This window comes from Microtus pennsylvanicus, chromosome 14 (genome assembly GCF_037038515.1).
Source record: "Microtus pennsylvanicus isolate mMicPen1 chromosome 14, mMicPen1.hap1, whole genome shotgun sequence".
NCBI classification, from domain to species: domain Eukaryota; kingdom Metazoa; phylum Chordata; class Mammalia; order Rodentia; family Cricetidae; genus Microtus; species Microtus pennsylvanicus.
In genome coordinates this window covers 39,682,208-39,701,379 of record NC_134592.1, presented here as the reverse complement: position 1 = coordinate 39,701,379, position 19,172 = coordinate 39,682,208, and the positions used below count along the sequence as shown (strand labels likewise).

The window sequence follows — 19,172 nt, the reverse complement described above, 5'->3', positions numbered from 1 at the left end:
CCCGATCAAGTCACCCTCCCTCATCTGCTGGAAGAGCAATCAGGGTTCCATGACCTGTGGGAAGCCCAAGGACCGCCCACCTCTATCCAGGTCTCCTAAGGTGAGCATCCAAACTGCCTAGGCTCCCCCAAAGCCAGTACGTGCAGTAGGATCAAAAACCCTCTGCGATTGTTCTTGAGTTCTCAGTATTCCTCATTGTCCTCTATGTTCAGCCAGTCCGGATTTATCCCATGCTTTTTCAGACCCAGGCCAGCTGGCCTTGGTGAGTTCCCGATAGAACATCCCCATTGTCTCAGTGTGTGGGTGCACCCCTCGCGGTCCTGAGTTCCTTGCTCGTGCTCCGTCTCCTTCTGCTCCTGATTTGGACCTTGAGATTTCTGTCCCGTGCTCCTCTGTCTCTGTCTCCTTTCATCGCCTGATGAAGGTTAATATTCATGAGGATGCCTATGTGTTTGTCTTTGGGTTCACCTTCTTACTTAGCTTCTCTAGGAACATGCATTATAAGCCCAATGTCCTCCAAACACAAATCTTTATTAAGTTTTTATATAGTGAATGCCTATCTGGAGCTGGGTTTTCATACATTTACTCCAGTGTATCTATACTTGTAACTATACATGTAAACATGTCTCTCAAAAACTGTGAACTCTAGCAAGAGATGTCTTTGTGTGAAGACGGGACAACTCTGAAGTCATCAGAGCTGCCGTGTTTTTTGTTGAGACCAGAGGGGACCCCATCGGTCCACTTCTTGATAAAGCTTTCTGCATATTGCCAGGAGCAACAGGACCCAGAGGTTTGAAGTAGCTGGGTTTTGTTGTCACTGTTGTGGCATGGAGTCTCATGTACTCAGGCTGCCCGCAAACTTGATGTGCAGCTGAGACTAGGCCTTGAACGCGGGCGCTTCCAGTTTCCCTCCTACCCTCAAGATCCTGCCTTCCCTGTGCCATACACTACCACTCTCAAAAGACTGGGTTGTCGGAATGGCTGATTCCCATCACCTAACATCATGATACTTAAAGTGGGGGATATATATAAACCTGAAGTTATATGACTGAACTGGGAAAGAAGCCCGGGATAAATCATAATCTTTCCCAAGAACGGTAATGTTGTGATCTCATAAATAAATAACTCAAAATGGCATCAATCAGAACCAATGAACTGACTGCAAGTCACATGAATTCTTAAGGTAGGTTAGAATCCAGTGGTACTTCTCTAAATAATCAATTCTAGTTTTACAGCAGAGGACTATTCAGTTACCTCTGTGTTCAAGAGCTGCCCAGCTCTCGCTCAGCTGTCTGGAAGTCTATCCTTTCTCTCTTAAAGTCCCTACTGCACATTCACTTCTGGCACAGGGTATTTGTGCATCAGAGCCTTTGTGGAGGGCTAAGATATTGCTCCCAAAGATACTTAAGTCCGACCCACCTCCTAGAACCTATCAGCACTCCTCATTATGACAAGAAGGTTTAACATACCTTCGCACAGCATCCTGAGACAGAGAGAATAATTTCTGACTATCTGGGAAAGCCCTACATGCCACAAGTTTCCTCAGAAGAGGGAAGGGTGGAGACTCAGTTACAGAGGTAGATGATGATGGGAGCAGCCAACCAAAGAAGACTGCCAGAAGGAGCTACACACTGAGTCTAGCAGGATGGTCCATATGTGAAACCCCTGCACCTGGGAGCCTAATGCAGGAAGGTTACCATGCACTCAAGGCCAGCCAGGGCTATAGGGTGAAATGTCTTTAAAAGGCAAAAAGAGTTGCAGGCTAACAGATACAGTCACTAGAAGCTGAAAAAGGCTAGAGAAACACATCTGTCTCTGAGATGTCCAAGAGGCTTCAGGTCCCTGATACCTTAACATTAGCCTCGTAAAATACTTTAGAGCCAAGTTGAAAGCTAATACATTTGTGCTGCTTATTTTTACCAGTGTGCACATGTCTGTGAATGCCTGTGTACTAGGGCCTGAAGAGGCCAGAAGCAGCTTCAGATCTTCTGGAGGTTTTTTGTTTGTTTGAGGCAGGGTCTCTCTTTGCAGCTTTGGCTGTCCTAGAACTTACTAAGTAGATCAGGCTGGCCTCTACCTGTGCCTCTGCCTCCAGAGTGCTAGGATGAAAGTCATGTGCCACCATATCCTATGCAGAAAGCAGTCATTGAGTCATCTCTCCACTTCCACACTCATGCTCTGCCCATCCCCACCCCGCCCCAGACATGGTTTCTCTGTGTAGTCCTGTCCTAGAACTCACTCTGTAGACCAGGCTGGCCTCGAACACAGAGATCCACTTGCCTGTTTCCCAAGTGCTGGGATTCAAGGTGTGTGCTACCTTCTAGCTGCTGTCTGAAGTCACTAAGTGTGTGGTAATTTGTTAAGCAGCCATATGAAACTAAGAAGCCTTTCTAAAAGCTGAATAGTAGTCAGCCATGGTGGCTTATGAGGAAGGAGGATTAGATTTGAGGCCAGCCTAAGATAAACAGTGAACTTAGGACAGCCTAGGGTACAGTGTGAGAATGTCTCAAAAACAGGGCCAGTGAGATTACTCATCTGACCTCCATTTGATCCCCTGAACCTACACTGCAGAAGCAGAGAGTGGATTCCCAGGTGTCTTCTGGCCTCCAGAGTGCCAGTGTCATGTGCAGCACACGCACACACTATAAATGTAATATTTAAAATCAGAAAGCTTAGCAGTGGTTTGTACATAATCCACTCTAAGGTACTGACCTGAACTAGCATGAAAAGATTCCATTTCACTATACACAGTCTCATTTTTGTTATCAAGCAAATAACTACACAGACATCACCTGCGCCGAGGATGTGTCTCAGTTGGTACAGTGTGCTTAGCGTGCACAAGGCCCTGGGTTCAATCCTCAGGACCATGTCATATGGTCATAGGGTACACAGCTGCAATCCCAACACTGCAGAGTTAGGGAGGTAGAGGACTCTAAATTCAACGTCACTCCCAACTACACAGCAAGCTGTGGACTAGACTGAGTAACAAGAGAACCCAGGAGGTTTCCCCCTTTGTTGTTGTTTTTAAAGAGACCACTGAAAATGAAGGGTTTGTATTTTGTTTATTTTTGTTAATTTTCTTTAGCATTAGAGTGGAAAAGCAAAAAAGCAATGTCTTAAGTTTCCCTTGGTGGCGCTGGCCTTTAACTCTTAGCACTGGCAGAGGCAGGTGGGCCTCTGAGCTCAGGCTAGCCTGATCTATAAAGTTCTAGGCCAGCCAAAGCTACACAGTTTGAGAGCCTGTCTCAAACAACAACAGCAACAAAAAGGCAATGTCTTCAGTTCTATTTGTAATAAATAGAAGCTGCAGGTGGGGTTGACACTGAATGCCTAATTCCAGCATTTAAGAAAACATCAAGTTCTCTAAGTTCGAGGCCTAGCTACACAGAGAAACCCTGTTTCAAAAACAAAACAAAACAAAAAAGCAAGCAAGCAGGACGGTGGTGGCACACACATTTTTAATCCCAGCACTGGGAGGCTGAGGTAGGTGGATCTGTGAGTTCAAAGCCAGCCTGGTCTACAAAAGCTAGTTCCAGGACAGGCTCCAAAAAAAAAAAAAAAAAAAAAAAAAAAACTACAGAGAAACCCTGCCTCAAAAAACAAAAAAGAAAAAGAAGCAAAAGCTGCAGAACACATGGTCATGAGTTTGTAAACAAAGACACAACTCTAAAACTGCACTAATAGGAAGTGAAAGAAAGTCAGCAAGTAATGCGAGCTTACTTTTGCCTTAAATGTTATAGAATATCTAAGGTAAAAATACAAACCAAACATTGCTCACTTTGTTCTCTGGTCAATAAATACTATCCTTGGGGGCTGGAGAGATGGCTCAGAGGTTAAGAGCACTGACTGCTCTTCCAGAGGTCCTGAGTTCAATTCCCAGCAACCACATGGTGGCTCACAACCATCTGTAATAAGATCTGGTGCCTTCTGGCTAGCAAGCATACAGACAAAACACTGTATACAAATAAATAAAATCTTAAATAAATAAATAAATACTATCCTGAATCCGACAGGCTGGAAAATGGTCCACGCAGAGGTATCTCACACAGTGTTACCAGGCTGCATGTTTGTACAGTTCTAGCCCGTGCAGATGCTGTTATACCAGCAGAAACAGGCAGACCTGATACCAGTAACGTATACTTTAAGTCCATTTCTCATTGGATTATCACAATACTAAGAAGCAATTTATTACGACTGATTTTAATCGTGCAATTGAAGAAGCTGAGGTTAACAAAAAATATATTGTTTTCAAATGAAGATGAGCATGCCGACAACATCTACCTCTTGAGTGTTTTTTGTTGTGAGTTAGTTGTGTGTGCTCGTGTGTGTGTGTATCTATGTGTGAGACAAAGTTTCGCTAGGAAGCTTTGGCTGCCTGGCAACTCAGACATCCTCTTGCCTCTGTCTCCCGGCCAGTGCTGGGATCACAGGTGTGCACCATCACACCGGGCCAGCAGCAAGCTCTGCAGATAGGTGTGTGGACCAGATGCCACGACACACGGAAGTCATCGCATAGAAGCTGGCATCACGGCATACAGTGTATTCCTTGGCTTTGCTTCCTAAAATCTGCTTTCTGACAGCGAAAGAGGCGAGAGCCAGAGGTGGGTGTGCAGTGAGTGCAGGAAGGGCAGGCAAGAGCGAGCAGGGGCTACCTACCCGTCATCGACCACAGAGCCTGACACTCAAGAGACCCACTCGGCCTCCCACGCGCGCACGTGCTCCGCGCTCCCGCACCGCCCGCTCCCCTCCGCGCTCCCCGCCCAGAGCTTTCCACGCGCATCCCGCGCGGCGGCCGCCGGTCGAGAGAGCTGCAGCCCGTGCTCGTCACCCCGCCCGGCCCAGCAGAAGGTACCTCAGAAGCAAACCCCACACTGGAGCTGGAGAAAAACCACGCTCTGCCCACGGCCGTCCGGATCTCCGCCCTCCGCCTCTGATTGGAGAAAATCATAGAGGAAGCCGAAGCGGATTGGTCCACAGCAGAGAGGCGGTCCACAACCGCGGGCGCCGAAGAAGCGGGAGCAGCGCAGCTTCGCTCGCTACCTTCCGATTGGACGAGGACAGGAATCCTGCGCATGCGTAACTCAGCCGAGGGGCGGAGCGCCGTACAACACCACCCCCTAGGTCAGGTTAACGGAAGTCCCTGCCACCCAGCTTCCTGGATGTGTGACCAATAGACGACAAGAATAAGTTCTGCCTTTTCATGCGGATGTGGCTTTACCGGCTTCTTGAAGCTGACACTGGGGTTTCCAGTATTTCCTTGGCTTCCTCAGACTGGAGAAGAAAGTTCTTATGCAGACTAGGGGACTCATCCTGAGAGTGAGGCAGGATTTGGTAGCCCCGAAGTCACCACGTGATCACACAGCCTAGCGGCACAGGCCGGTTTGAATGAGTGTTACCCGGCTTTCACGCCCGCACGGGTATAACGGAAGGTAACAGGAGCTCTCCCTTTGTCAGGGATAAAACAGTTATTGAATCTGGAGGTAGTTTTGCTTCGGGCCCGGGAGACTGTCCATGATGATCCGGCCCTGTGTCATCCACGCCTTGCTTCGTTGTCGGTTTTTAAATTTATTTTGATACAGGGTCGATGTTCCAACCGTAGTGGAGCCCATGAAATCTGCCTCTACCAGCAGGAGAATGAGCTCATCCTTGTGCATGGGGAAGCCCAGAATATAGATTTAGGTGGACCCTTCCCTCTTTTTCATTATTGATGAACTCCTGTGGTATAACATGCACGAGCACGCAAAGAAAGTGGGGTCTCCAGTGTAAGCAATTCAGAAAAATGTACTTCTTGGTACCTCATTAGTGCAAGCAAGCCAGATAGTCTCTGGGCCTGGAAATACATTCGACTGCCATTCCTGCGGTTAACCCTCTGTGTACTTCTAGAGGAACCTGCATAGGGAGAATTAGCTAGAGAGTAGCATGGTGTCATTAAATAGGCACCCTTCCCTTGAAGTTCCCCCTGGGTGAGTTTAGGTTGGTCCCACTTATAGCTATTAGAGTTAGAAGTAGAGTTTATTGTTTGATTAGTTTTATTCCAACCTAATATGGGGCTTGGGATCTTGGCGTACTGACCTGTGTCTGGTTGAGAATGGTTAGGAAACTGATAGACTCTTCTCACATCCCAAACACTGGGGAACTGGCTTCTACTGCCTCCTGGACCTTTATCTTTGAGATTACCAAAGAAATTCCTGGGGAAACTGGAGTTTGGGGCTTGCCACCTTAGGGAGCTCATAACCTGATTTTCTAGGTTTTACCAGTTTGCCAGTAATATCTTTTGGCTTTTGCCAGGCCCTAATCTTTATAAATATATCACAGGTAGGTGGTGATGGTTTCATTTTTAAGACCGTGCAGGGATCAGTGTAACCCCAGGAGGACTCAGTTTTGCAGTGATACTAAGCACAATGCCTTGGGGGTGTCATCCAGGCAGGCATAGTACTGGATAGATCAGAGCCCCTTCTCTTGCCTGGTGTACTCACAGCCCCAGGGACATGCTCCTCCCAGCAGCCAGAGAGCCATTTCCCGGTAGCGTCTGGATGTAATATTGTACAGAAATCTACCTGTCAGGTAGGTTGGGTCTCAGTGAATAGATTGACTAAGCGCTCCCTGGTTCTGGTCTTTTTAAATTTTTATACTCAAGACCCTGTCTTATGAAGGTTTGGGGCCTTTCCCACAGGGACAGCAAAAGACACTAGCACAGCTGTTCAGAGGACCTGGTGATGACGCATCTGTTGTTACCTTCTGAAGCCTCCTCCTGCTGGATGTGGTGGATTTGTTGGGTGGCCTTCATTGCTGTTCCAATCCAGATCATCTTTATCTGTATGAGGTCACCAGGCTGGAACTTGTGGGCCAGCTCAGGCATGGGGAAGGGCACAGAGTCTCACTGCTGACGAATAGCCCTCTGGGTCTATTGCAGGGCCTGTAAGAACTTGGGGAGAGGATGGTTAGTAATTTCTGTCTCATGAACTTGATGCAAGATGCATCTGGCCCTTAGGAGAGCAAAAGGTAGGACTGGCCCAATTTTTGCCACTATCAAGGCCATATTTTAAAGGGTGTTTTGTTTTTATTGTTATTTTTTAAGATTCATGTATTATGTTTATGGTATGTATGTCTGCATGCCAGAAGAGGGCAACAGATCTCATTATGGATGGTTGTGAGCTACCATGTAGTTGCTGGAAATTGAACTCAGGACCTCTAGAAGAGCTACCAGTGCTCTTAACCTCTGAGCCATCTCTCCAGCCCAAGTTTTTTATTTTTAACATTTTTACCTGTCCTGAGTTTTCTGGCCAATCTAATTAATGTTTAATGCTTTTCCCAGATTTGGGAATATTTTGGCTATGAAGGCCAGGCCATGATCAGACCCCAGGGATATGAGCAATCCAAACCTAGGGACTATCCCTGGAGAAGCTTCTTGGTGATTATTGAGGCAGTCTCTGTCATAGTTGGGGAAGGATTCTTCTCATTCCTAGAAGGTGTCTTCAAACACCAGGGGGTACTTGTATCAAGTGGCAGTCTGTTTGATTTCAGTTAAATCCAGTACCTGGTCCTCTCCGGTGGTGTTCCTGGGCCTGGACCCCACCCAGAACATTTCCTGCTCCTTTGGGGTTTACCTGTGCACAGATGACACACCTGGAAGTAATGTCATTGACAAGACTCCAGCTGAGAGATGTAGTACCTGGACCTAAGGAGCTCAGTAGTTTAGGTGGCCCTTAGGTGAGTGGCTTGGTGGCGCTCCCTTGCCAGCTGTCTTTCAATAACTATTGGAGTACAGGTCTTTTGTCTGGCAACATCCACCAAACCTTTTTGTCTTGTTGGTACTCTCTCACTTGGTCCAGTAGTCTCCTCCCATGTGTAGTCTGAGCACTGAAGCAGGTTAGGTTCAGGCAATGTCACCAAATCGGGAGCAGCTCTCAGGCTTCCTCCTGGGCTGCCAGCTCCACTACCCTACTACCCCATGTTTTGGGTGAGTTTCCCTTTTGGTGTCCATTGGCCATTTTGGGTGGTAGTCAGAGGACTTCCAACAGGATCTCCTCTTCATTTTTGGTCTCCTTATTGGCTGGGGTGAGGAGCCCTCTTTCTCAGTACAGGGCCCTTTGTATGTGGGCATTGCAAAAGGCATACTGGTTATCAGCGCTTATGGTGATGACCTTGGTTTTCTCTAGCGGAGCCCCTAAGTTAATGCCAGGACTCAGCTTGTTAGCTGTGTGTTCCTCAGTTAAGTGATTGAACGTCACATAGTCTTCTCCTGGGTTATCACCACAGCCCCAGCTTACCTAATTTCATTCTGGATGAAACTGCTCCCATCAGTATACCTAACCTTGTCTGTCTCCTGCAGTGGGCATTAGTCAGGCCAGGCCTGACAGGTTGAATTACCTACACTACTTCTAGGCAATTGTGCAGAACACAGGGTCATCATCTGGTAACAGAGTTGCAACATTGAGGGCTGATGTTATGCAGAACCAGATATGGGGGCTGGTTCAGGAGCACCTGGGTATCTGACATCCATCTTTCTGAAGTGCCCCAAAGGAAGGCCTGTTTAAGGGTTTTTAATCCAGTGAAGAGACACCATGACCACAGCAACTTATAAAGAACAACATTTAATTAGTGCTGGCTTACAGTTCAGAGATTTAATCTGTCGTCATCATGAAGGGAAACATGGCAGCTTGCAGGCAGACATGTTGCTGGAGAAGTGGCTCAGAGTTCTATATCTAGAACCTCAGACAGCAGGAAGAGAGAGTGACACTGTGGGTTTCTTGAGCATCGGAAACCTCAAAACCCACCCCCCAGTGACACTTCCTCCAACAAGGCCACACCTCCTAATAGTGTCATTTTCTATGGGCCTATGAGACCATTTTCATTCACATCATCGCAGCGCCTCAACTGAATGTGGAAAGCGAGGAACAGTTCCTGCCCCAAAGTCAGTTTATCAGCCGTCTTCCCCAAAGAGCAGTTTCAGCCATGACCTGAATACAAGGGGCCACTGAGATTGAGAGGACTCCCTTTGCACTTCCCCGGCCTCATCCACATACAGGTGGAAGGTTGCTGATGTCTCGGGGAGCCAGGCCTAGAGTTTTCTTAGGACTTGAAAAGCCTTCTGTTTTCTATTGAGTCTTGGTTGTTATAGAGACAGTGACACCATGTCTCAAAATAACAACAAAAATAAAATACCAAATAAAGTAAAATAATTGAAAAGAAAAAGTTAAGGAAGACCAATGTCGGGAGGAGCACACATTGCACATAATTAAAGATGGAATTTTGAATACCACTTTTAGCCTTTTAAAAGACAGCTTAGGGCAGTTTCCCTGCATCTAGTGAGTCATGAACATCTGTGAACCCTTTTAGGGATGTTTTTAGTCTAGCAATTGTAAAGACCAATTTATAAATACTAAAAAACTCCTTATGTAAAAATTTTCACAAGTTTTAATTTTTTAACTTAATATGTATCTTAGTTAGGTTTCTCTTGCTGTGATAATGACCTCAGAAGAAACTTGAGGAGGAATGGGTTTATTTCATCTTATACTTAGAGGTAACAGCCCATCACTGAGGGAAGCCGGGGCAGGACAATCCATCACTGAGGAAAGCAAAGACAGGACAGTCTTTCACTGAGGGAAGCCAGTGGAGTCAGGAACTGAAGCAGAAGGAGCACTGGTTACTGACTGATTACTCTCCATGGCTTGCTCAGCCGACTTTCATATCCCACCCAGGACCACCTGCCCAGGGCGACACCACCCACAGTGGGCTATGCCCTTTTCTGTCAATATAGCACTTAAGAAAATGTCCCCACAGACTTTCCTACAAGCAATCCAATGAAGGCATTTTCTCAATAGAGTTTTCTCATACCATTTGACTCTAGCTTGTGTCTAGTCAACAACAAAGCAAAATCGAAACAAAACAAATACAAAACCACCAGAACAACATGTAAGACAAAGATTTCATTTGTGTAAAAATACATAATTTGGGATATGTAAGACCCCTGTGCTTCTAGACTTTAAGTATACTTTATAAGATTAAAGCTACATTAAGGGGAGGAGAGAATTCAACAGAGGTGTCCTAAATACTAAGCCCTGGCATGCTGGCTAGTTTATGTCAACTTGACAGAAGCTAGAGTCACTGGAGAGGAGGGAGCCTCAGTAGGGAAATGCCTCCACAAGGTGGGCTATAGGCAAGACTGTAGGTATTTTCTTAGTGATCCATGAGGGAGTGCCCAGAGCCTGGGCTGGTGGTCCTGGGTTCTATAAGAAAGCAGGCTGAGCAAACCATGGAGAACAAACCAGTAAGAGCACCACTTCGTGGCCTCTGCTCCAGCTCCTGCCTCCAGGTTCCTGCCCTGTTTGAGCTCCTGTTCTGACTTCCTTTGATGTGGAAGTGTAAGCCAAAAAACCCCTTCCTCCCTAAGTTGCTTTGGCCATGGTGTTTCATCACTGCAATAGTAACCCTAAGACAATTGGTTCTACTGCTGTGCTTCAAAGTCTTGAAATGTGTATTGGTTATCTTTCTTTTTTTATTTTGAGATATCGTTTATCCTGTGTATAGCTCTGATTGTGCTGAAACTCACTCTGTAAACCAGACTGACCTCAAACAGAGATCTGCCTGCCTCTGCCTCCCGAGTGCTGGGATTAAAGGCATGTGTCACCACTGTCCAGCTTGATCACCTTTCTATTGTTGTGATGAAACACTCTGACCAGAGCAACTTATAGAAGGAAGGGTTTCTTTTTACAGTTCCTCCAGCAAGGCCATATTTCCTAAACCTACCCAAACTGTGCCACCAACAGAAAACCAAGTAGTCAAATGTCCAAAACTGTGGGAGACATCTCATCAGACCACCAGAGAGTGCTCTATCTTAAAGATAACTTCATTTTGTTTGTTAAGAATTTCAAAGTAGAAATTAAAATGGGCACAATTTTGGGTTTAAGTGTGAACCTCTTGAAGCACCTTTGTGTGCTGCCTACTAGGCAGTGTTTTACCTGCTTAAGGAGTGACCTCCAAGAAGCTGGGCATGCTGTCATACACCTTTAATTCCAGACTCAGGACTCTAAGTCTGGGGATATATAACAAGACGGTCTCAAAACTAATTAAGCTGAAGGTGTCATTCATTTGGTAGAGTGCTTATCTATCATGCACAGAAATGATCTTGAGCAGATGTATGCCACATTCCCATGCCCATAAACCTACACAGTAAATAAAAGTTACATCATAAATACAGGGTCAACCTGAGTTACATGAAACCTTGTCTCAAAGCTACAACAACAGCAAACAGACATGGTGATTCATACTTATAATCTCAACGCATGGGAGGCTGAGGTAGGAGGTTTATTGGGTGTTCAAGGACAGTGTGAAACCTGGTCTTGAAGAAGAAGGGGGGTTGAACTCGAGGTAAAATAATGGGTGTGTGTGGGTATGTGTGTAGGAGCCAGAAGATAACCTCAGAAATTCTTATGTGGCATCCAATTTTCTGTTTTGTTTGTTAGGTGGAACTTTCTGTGCTGCCAGCCAGCTCCCAAATAACCACAGAGAGACTTATTATTAATTATAAATAATCAGCCAATAGCTTAGGCCTGTCACTAACTAGCTCTTTTTTACAACTTAAATTAACCCATATTTCTTATATACATTCTACTATGTGGCTCAGAAGGGCATGCTTGTAATGGATTAAATAAAAATGCTGTGGATTCCCAAGTGGCAGCAGTGGGCAGCGGGCCATGAGACCGTGCTGCAGGTCCCAAAAGTGGTGGCAACAGGCAGCGGGTCTCAAGAGCAGCCAGTTCCAGGCAGGGCTGTTTATCAAGTGTAACTACAATATAGAATCTGCCTAGAGAGCTGGGTCTGAGCTTGACTGTACTGGCTCTTAATAGGTAAGGTTTATAGTTGTAAAAAGACAGAAAGACAAAAAAAACTGCTTGCAATAGAAGGTTAATGGGAGAACTAACAATAGTAGAGAACATCTTAATATATTTTAAATGAGGGTTAGATTAAATATAAAGTATTTTTGTAAGAGACTTAAAAGTACATACCAGTTTAAAACATGAGACTTATTGCTTTGTAGTCTGGAATGAGATACAGTGAACAGACAATTATAACATTTAACAGTAAACATAGGTGCATTTAAGTTACATGTATGAAAACATACACAGAGTTGAACAGGAATTGAGTGAAGTGGATGCTCTTGGTGGGCCCTACCAAAGGCATGTCACTGTGCAAAACACGCAAGTAACAGAGTCAGCAAGAGGAATTTAGAGACAAAAACGTAAGTAAATTGGGGAACCAGGCAGGATATACCTCAATAAAGATGGCAGGACTTGGTCATGTGACCTGGCTCTCAGTTAAGGTGGCGGTGAAGTTACCTGACCTCAGTTAAGATGGTGGTAAGGTCACCCATGTAACAGAGTTAACACTGGGGAACCAGGCAGGGAATACCTCAGTAAAGATGGCGGAAGTTTGTTACCTGACCTAGCTCTCAGCCAAGATGGTGGCAAAGTCACCTGATCTCAGTTAAGATGGTGATAAGGTCACCTGACCTCTGTCAAAATGGCAGCAGTCACATGTTGTATGGAAAAGCCACAATTTTTGAGCGGCAGGGATTTTAAGTTTAATAATAAGAGAGACCTAGAGGCGTGATCCACCCTGTCGCTGAGCCACCATACCACAAGCAGTGGTGAGGAACAAAGGGCTGGAATTGAAAATAGCCACCTTGTGGATCTGACCAATGTTGTTGGAGGCAGTAGTGGTGGCAGGGACAGTTTGAGGAAACTCCTTCCATTTGCCTGTGCATTGACAATAGTTAGAAAGCTCCTGCTGACCATAGTTAGAAAGCTTCCATAAAAGTGGAGCCAGCAGGACACTGGCGGAGTGAGGGTAGGATCTGAAGAAGTAGGGCCTCTAAAACGCATTCCAGGGGGGAGGATGGATTGCTGGGCTTGGATGGCTTGTTTCCCATAGCTGAAACCATGAAAACGGCAACACCACAAGGCCTATAACAGGACGTCTTCCCCATAGGTGGGGTGTAAATTGGCAGTGACACCTCAGGACTTGTAGGAGAACATCCTCTGACTATAGGTGAGGTGCTATAGCCTGAATGGATCCTGTTGGGGTGACTTGGAAGCCAGAGAGGCCAAAGGCTGCTTTTAGTGGCCTTTACCAAACCAAAACCATAAACAACATGGCAGGGAAAAAAAAGAGAAAAAGAGAAAGAAAAATCTGAGGGACCCTGGGTCCCCAGTCATGGGAGGACAGACCCCAGGTTGTCCAAGCATGATTTCAGCTAAGGGAAGCAATCCAGAGATGAATGTCAGTGCAGGGCTCAACCGTAGCCTTAAAGACTGTGGTTGGGGGCTGTCCCCCATTTCTAGGAACACCAGAAGATTTCCGGGAGCTTAATGGTCAATTCCTTGGGTTCGGAAAAATGGTTAAGCTGACCAGAATGGGGGAAACTCACCAGTTGAAGTCGTTGGTTTGCGTAGAATTCACTCTGTAGAAATTGCGCTCAGGCATATAAAACACATGGTTGTTGTGGAAAAAAACACCTGGTTCAGATTCCTGACCCTGGGAGAGGGACTTGGAGCAGGAAAGCCTCCCAAGTCTCATGGCACCAATGTAATGGTGCTTCTGTCTCTCCCTTCTCCCCACTTCTCCCCTTCCCCTCTCTTTTCTGTCTCTCTCTCTCTCTCCTTACTGCTCTCCTCCCCTTCTCCCCTTTCCCTCCATAACCCATTAAATAAATATCCAACCCAACCCTACTCTGCATGGCATGCCTATCCACGTCTTTGTCTCTTGTCCTCTGTGTGGCTCCATGCCCAGAACCAGTCACCTTTGGAGACCTGTGGCATGGTCTCATGGCATGCCCATCTGTCTGTCTGTCCTTGTGGAAGAGACACATCGAGGTTTCTCACCTACCACGTGGCTCCCTGCCTGGGACTGCATTTTTACTGCAGCCACTTGGGGCATTTTAGTAAAAATGCCATTACAGAGATGGTAAAACATTTGCTACTCTTGCAGAGGAGGAGGGTTAGATTCTCAGTGTCCACATGGCAGTTTACAACCATCTATAACTCCAGTTCCAGAGAATCCAACATCCTCTTCTGACTTCAGAGGGGTAACAGGTATAATACTGTGCATAGATATCAGTGCAGGGAAAACACTTATGTACATAAAATAAATAAATTGTAAAAAATACTGAAGTTGGGTGTCCTGGGGCATGACAACTACTGTTTAAAATAAAAATAGGTGGGTGTGTTGGAACCTATTATTTCTACTCTCTTGAGGTAGAACCAAGAGGATCAGGAATTTAAGGACATCCTTGTCAATACAGTGAATATGAGGCCTGTCTGGGTGGGCTACATGAGATCCTGTCTCAAAAACAAACAAACAAACAAACAAAAAGCCTCTTTGCCATAATATATATATATATATGCCTTCATATAGAGGCACAAAATATTTGTATCCAATATTATTTAAAAACTATATGAAAACAAAAAGGAAATATATTAAGTAGCCTAAATTGTACAAATATTACTTGCAAGTTTTCATGATTGACCAGTGTCAGGGCTAAACCAAAGAAATATATCAGGTGGTGGCACACGCCTTTAATCCCAGTACTCGGGAAGCAGAGGCAGGTGGATCTCTTTGAGTTCGAGGCCAGCCTGGTCTATAAGAGCTAGTTCCAGGACAGGCACCAAAAACTACAGAGAAACCCTGTCTCGAAAATCAAAAAAAAAAAAAAAAATCAGTAGGAGATGTATAATTTTTTAAAAGGAATTTGGGATTTTTTGGGATCTGGCTAGGCACCTCTTAAACTGGCAGAGCAGCCATTAGGAAGGGCCTGTTGAATTCTCATAGGTCGCTCCATGTTGTACTGGTTAGTTTTTTTTTGTTTGTTTGTTTGGGTTTTTTTTTTTTGTCAGTTTGCTAGAAATTATTGTCATCTGGGAAGAGGTAACCTCAACTGAGAAAATGCTTCCATCAGATTGTCTATAGAGCATTATTTTGGTTAAAGACTGATTTGGGAAGGCCCAGCTCACTGTTGGCCGTGCCTGGGCAGGTGGTCCTGGGAGGTAAAAGAGATTGAACATAAGCCTGAGGAGCAAGCCAGGAAGCAGCATCCACATTCCTGTGTGGTCTCTGCTTCAGTTCCTGCCTCCCGGTTCCTGTCTTAGCTTCTCTCAATGATGGACTCTGATCCGGACATGCAGGCCTTTCCTCTCAAGTTGCTTTTGGTAAATGGTGTTGATCACAGCAATAGGAAGCTAACTTGGATAATAGTCCATGAAGGATGTCTTTCACTTGTTCTGCCCTAAGGCTTCTCAGCTAACTGACACATGCTCACTTAGATATGTAAGATAATCTTCTCTGTGTAAAATTACAAATAATGAGGTGACTCATAAATTCAGAGCATGTACTGCTTGTCCATCCAGGTTCATTTCTCAGTACCATGTCATACAACTCAAATGTAGCCCCAGCTCCAGGGGATTTGATGTCCCTTCCTGGCCTCAATGGACACCTACACACATAAATAAGGATATTTTCCTAAATCTCAATTGTTTGAGATTTAATGACATTACAGCCATCTGGCTAGTGACATGGAGATTTGTGTTTAGTGACTGAGGACTGTGCCATGCTGACACTGGTTGTCTTAGAAGTCATTTCAGAGAACCATGGTTCACATTTTGCCTTAGAGTTGTGGGGGTGGAGCTCCTGGAAATGTCAATAGGCCTGCCCTTGAAACTAGCGATTAGGTGGTGGGAATGTGTACTGTGCCTGCTTGCTGTGTACTAGTCTTTGTAGCAAGGTTCTTTTAAAGATTAAAAGCCAGGAATTGGCCTTTCCCAGAGTTGTAGACTGTAAATTAACCTGTAAATAATGTATCTTGATCATATGTACCCCAGATTCCCCCTTGAAGGCCCCCCTGAAATTTACTGGGGAAAAACAAGTTCCACCATTTTGATCAAATTAAAGTAAGATTTTTTTAAAACATTTTTTTATTTATTATGTATACAGTGTTCTGTCTGTATGTATGCTTGCTGGCCAGAAGAGGGCGCCAGATCTTATTACAGATGGCTGTGAGCCACCACGTGGTTGCTGGGAATTGAACTCAGGACCTCTGGGGGAGCAGTCAGTGCTCATAACCTCTGAGCCATCTCTCCAGCCCTTAAAGTAAGATTTTATTTATGGCTTTATCTTTTAAGTCCAGTACCCAGGAGGCAAAAGAAGGAGGATCCCTGATAGTTCAGTGCCAGCCTGGGCTACATTAGTGAGTTCTAGGCTGGCCTGGCATACATAGTTCCAGACCAGCCAGAGATACGTAGTGAGACCATGTCTCAAAACAAAACAAAAACACCATAGCTTTATTTTAAATTCTAACCCAACTTTAATTCACAGCCTACCTTATCTATTTATATCTCAACCTACATTCCCATGTTTCCTATCATATCATTTATAAACAAATCTGAAATGTTTATCTCTTGAGAAAGGCACTTGCTCTATAACCCAGGATGACCTCATACTTATGGCAGTCTTCCGATCTCCACCCCCTGCATGCTGGGTGTGAGATGCCACATACACTCCCTATCTCTAAATGGCGGAGACTTCCATAAGTATATGGAATTGAGATTGTGGTAGAACCTTACCTAATATTCACAAGGGTTCAATTTCCAACGCTGGGAAGAAAAGGAAACAAAAAAGAACAGGGCCAGTAGGATTGCTCAGTGGGTAAAGGCTCTTGCTGCCAAACCTGGCAACCCTGAGTTCAGTGCCTGGACCTCCCATGATGGAAGGAAATACCAAACTCCTGAAAATGGTCCTCTGACATCCCACGTGTGCCATTGCATGTGTGTGCATACACCCACACACTAGATAAAGGTAATTTTTAAAAAAATTGTAAAGGGTAACAGAATAGGCAGGCTTTTCTTTGAAATAAGGACTATTATTCAAAATGTCATTATGAGTAAGTTATCTCTCTAAACCTAAATTACTAGTCAGGTGACTATCTCATTCAGGAGTTTTATGAATATTAAATAGCAATGCAAATAAGATACCTAGTACAAAGGAGACATTCAGGATTATGAGGGCAAATTCCAACCTTTATTCCTACTGAAGGGCTGACTCAGACTCATAGCGAAGGTGTCAAAAACAAGCTCATGTTTGCCGAGTTTATCTGCTGGAGTTACCCTTGAAAAAAGCAAAGAAAGTTTAGTGCTAGCCCCAGAGATGCCTTGAAGAAATGAGAAATGGAGTGGAGGAAGAGTGAGCATGCCGGGCATGGTGGTGCATGCCTTCAATCCCAGCCCTTTGTTTTCTTGGCAAGATATTTTTTTAAGATGGGGTCTCACTATCTAACCCTGCTACTGGCCTAGAACTCACAGAAATATGCCTGCCTCTACCTTCTGAGTGCTGAAATTAAAGGTATATACCACAACTGGCTTGTCTTAGGGCTTCTATTGCTGTGAGGAGATGCCATGACCATGGCAATTTTTATAAAGGAAGACATGTAATTTTTATAAAAGAAGACATGTAATGGGTGGTTTGCAGTTTCAGAGGATTAGTCCACTATCATGGAGGGCCATGGTGGTGTGCAGGCAGACACGGGGCTGGAGGAGGAGCTGAGTGTTCTTCTTGGTCTGTAAGCAGCAGGGAGAGATTATCACACTGGGCGTGGCTTGAGCATATTTGAGACCTCAAAGTCCACCTACACAGCAACATACTTCCTCCAACAAGGCCACACCTACTCCAATAAGGCCAAACCTCTTAATAGTGCCACTCCCTATGGGTCAAACATTTAAACACATGAGTCTATACGGGCCATACCTATTCAAACTACCACAAGGCTCAAGATTTATTTTAAGAATTAGCTTTGTTTTATGTATATGTGTGAGTGCCTGCATATATCTATGTGTGTCACATGCATGCCTGATGCCTTGAGGAGGCCAGAATGAGTTACACATGGTGTGCGCTGCTCTGTGGCTACTAAGAAACTGAACCTGAGTCTTCTGTAAGAGTAACAAGTACTCTAACGTCTCCCATTTCTCCAGCTCTGTATTTTCAAAATTTCTGGTACATTTTGCCCCAGAGTCAAATATCAGTGATATCACTACTCACTGTCCATTATTTATTTATTTAGTGAGTTTTTTCAAGACAGGGTTTTTCTGTATAGCCCTGGTTGTATAATTCACTCTGTAGACCAGGCTGACCTCAAACTCACCTTTCTCTGCCTCCAGAGTGCTGGGATGAAAGGCATGGGCCACCACATCTGGTTTAAAGATTATTTTATTTATGCGTTTTATGTATATGGGTGCTTTGTTTGCTTGTAGGTCTGTACACTAGAAGAGCGCACCAGGCCCCATCATAGACAGTTGTGAGCCACCATGTGGTTGCTGAGAATTGAACTCAGGACCCCTACAAGAGCAGCCAGGCTATTAAACTGGGACCCATCTCTCCAGTCCCTCTTTATTTTTTTTTTCATTGTAGAGGATTTTGTTTGTTTGTTTAGCTGGTTTTGGGAGTTGCTGCTGCTGTTGATGGTGGGTTTATTTTATTTAAGAAAGGATCTTGATGTAGCCTAGGCTGGCCCTCCTACCTCTACCTCCCAAATTCTGATATTACAGGCATAGGCTACCAGGACTGGTGGCTGATTGCTGCCTTCTTTTGGGAGTCAAACAGTATTCCGTTCTTATTTTATGTTCTGGAGTAGTACATTAAGTAATTATTGGGTCCAATTTTCTAAGCCCTATATTAAATAAATTTGTTTGCCAGATAACAGAGCATCCTAAGATGCCCCGAGCTTCACAAGCCTGGATCTGATCTTAATACATGAACAATAACAACAACCTCAACATTGCAGCCAGGCTGTACTTGCTTTCATTTTAGAAAGCACATGGAAAAGTGAGTCTTATGATGATGAAAGAGATAAAATAACAACTTGAATAAATTTGTAATCAGAAAATCACAAGTGATTACAGATGATTGGCGTCCAGCTCATGAAGTGAAATTACTCCTAGGTGTGAGAGAAGATAAAGCAACCACTAAGTAGATCTGTATCTCAATCATGAACATTTATCTAATGAATTAGCATTCTCTACCCTTACATTTAATTATTAAAAATTAATAAATGGTAATTAATGATTTGTACTACAAAATTTATTACCTTTGGTAATCAGTTCTTATGTAAACTCACAGCATGTAATGAT

The 19,172-nt window shown here is 44.6% G+C and overlaps 1 protein-coding gene across 1 annotated transcript in view; it reads right to left on the bottom strand.

The window, feature by feature from the left end:
* The window catches only part of Wdr89 (WD repeat domain 89), a 37,815-nt gene extending 32,894 nt beyond the window's left edge, over window positions 1–4,921 (bottom strand). The window contains exon 1 of the mRNA XM_075947453.1: window positions 4,853–4,921. The gene's annotated coding sequence lies outside the window, so the exon portion shown is untranslated. The remainder of the gene's footprint in view (window positions 1–4,852) is intronic.
* Window positions 4,922–19,172: the final 14,251 nt, after the last annotated feature.